The 2,371-nt window shown below is 31.3% G+C and overlaps 1 non-coding gene across 1 annotated transcript; it reads right to left on the reverse strand.

The window, feature by feature from the left end:
- Positions 1–1,625: 1,625 nt before the first annotated feature.
- On the reverse strand, positions 1,626–1,732 carry LOC123280511 (U6 spliceosomal RNA). Its single transcript, XR_006519452.1, has one exon. It is a non-coding gene; the product is annotated as a U6 spliceosomal RNA (small nuclear RNA).
- Between the last annotated feature and the right edge of the window lie 639 nt (positions 1,733–2,371).

Consider the following 2,371-nt stretch of genomic DNA (forward strand, 5'->3'; position numbering starts at 1 on the left):
TTAAAAAAAAATAGATGACAGGGAACAGGGTGGTTAATAAGATGATGTAACTGAAGGGAAAACAGGATTAACAACAAAAAAAAGCCCTGTTCTCAATGTCCCATTCCCCCTAGTCACACGACTCCAGAATAAGAACATGTACTTCATATATTAATCTTTTATGCTGTCTATGAAAAAGGCAAGGTAAATCTGGTTTTTTTCTTCTTGAACCACAGGAGTAACTAGCTTTTCACCCACAGACAAGTGCTGGTCACTTGGGTTTATCAGGCCAATCACTAACACCAAGAAAGTAACTGCAGCAATTTGATGTCAAGTCACATTAGTGGGTAAATAATTTTAAAGAGATTATACACACACATGCACAGCTGTGGGTCGAATGAAAACTGTTATTTTTTCTATACATATGATAATTCATTAAAATTGCCTCAGAAATATATTAAAATACACATTACTATGTGTATATAGAATATAGGTGCATACATACATAAACACACAAATTTATATATGTAGTCTAAAAAATACATTGTCAGTGACTCACTCTGTTTGAAAATGCATGTATGAATTACCCATAAAATATAAGCTGCAGTATGGAGAACCACAGGTTTCCACTGATAATAGACACCTAACAGTCTTGACTATGGAGAGGGAGTTCTTTTTTTTTTTTTTCTTTTAAACATGTTTAACCAAATGTAGAAGTCATTTATGGAAATCCCTATACCAGATAACACAATACTCCTTTATTTGAAATCACTGATTTCTGTTGGACTAACCATAGGCTGTTTTCTATCTACTCCTAACAGAATAAGACAAGAAAAATAGTGTTAAATGCTGGTGTGTTTTAAAACTACCACATCTTTGAAAACTCAACTTAGGTTTTATCTGCTTTATATTAGCTCCCAGGGTGCCCTAAGAATTTGATGCATCTCATGAAGAGAAGATACCAATTTAAAATGAGCAAGAAAGAGAAAAAATGCATTAGTATAAAATAAAAGAATATTGTATTTCTGGCTAATTAATTTGGTCATCCTTGCTATAGCTTACTGTCTTTTAAAAAAACATCTGTTCTTACTTGCATCCTAGAGTTAAAATTTCTCATAGAAAGATGCTTCAATATTGGATACTGAAGAGTATACATTAAGGAAAATTCCTTTTGAGCCTATTCCAACAAGTCTTTCTATGTGAAAGTTGAAGACAATTTTATGAACTCTTTTCTCACGTAAAAAAGGATATTTAAGTTGTACTATATAACTGACAAACCCGGCCAGTGGCCTTGTCTGTGAAGTTTTTTTTTAGGGATTGGAAATTATACTGGTCCCTTTAAAGGGGGAAAAATTCAAATTTCAATATTGACAAACTTCTGCCTTGTACCTTTTTTTAAAAAGTTTTTCCAGTCTTCTATGACTTCTTGGCATCTTTTGTATTTGACACAATTTTTTTTTCAATTTTCAATATTTTTATCGTTTTATTGCAATATAATTGACATACAGCGCTGTTTAAGATGTTTAGCATAATGACTGGACTTACACATATTGTGAATTAATTACCACAATAAATTTAATTAACATCCATCATCTCATATAGATACAAATAAAAGGAAAAGAAAAAACGGTTTGTTCCTTGTGATAAAAAATAGGGAATACTTCACGAATTTGCATGTCATCCTTGAGCATGGGAGATGCTAATCTTCTCTGAATTGTTCCAGTTTTAGTATACATACTGCCAAAGGGAGCACTCTTATATTTTCACTGTATGTTTATTTTTAAAGAAAAAGAAAACAAAAATTGGACAAGTCCAAGTTGTCCAGGCAATAATAAACTCAAATCTTTCTATCATGTCTGATATTATAATCTTCTGTATAAATTTTTAAGTTAAAGATCTTTCTATATGCCTATGTTGTCTCATTTGGGTAAAATGCAACTTACTCATGACCCAATGCTGTCCTAGACCTAAATAAAAACAAATATTAAGAATCAAAATTTTACTTTATCATATTAGAGGGGAAAAAAGCAAGCTCCATTTATGCTTAAGTATTAGCGTTTTTATTTTTCAAATCTTATTTCTCAAAGGTCATAGAAATCTTGAGAAGTTTAATGACTCTGGTCCTGTTATTTCTTGCCATGATTTATTACGTGGCAAGAGTAATTATAAGAATGAAAGGGTCGATACATATTTGTTTTCTAAGTATATTTTAGAACACATAAACCTTTTAGTTTATAGATTAACTCTGTCATCTACTAGCCTACCTGTTCTTTCTTGGAATAATAAAATACATATCCTTGGGGCCAAAGATCTATAGTTCTAGAATATTCTCAGCTATCTGGTTCTGCTATAGAATAAAGTTATATTGGAAACAAGACAATGTTAAGTAAAA

Source organism: Equus asinus, chromosome 24 (assembly GCF_041296235.1).
Source record: "Equus asinus isolate D_3611 breed Donkey chromosome 24, EquAss-T2T_v2, whole genome shotgun sequence".
Taxonomy (NCBI): Eukaryota; Metazoa; Chordata; class Mammalia; order Perissodactyla; family Equidae; genus Equus; species Equus asinus.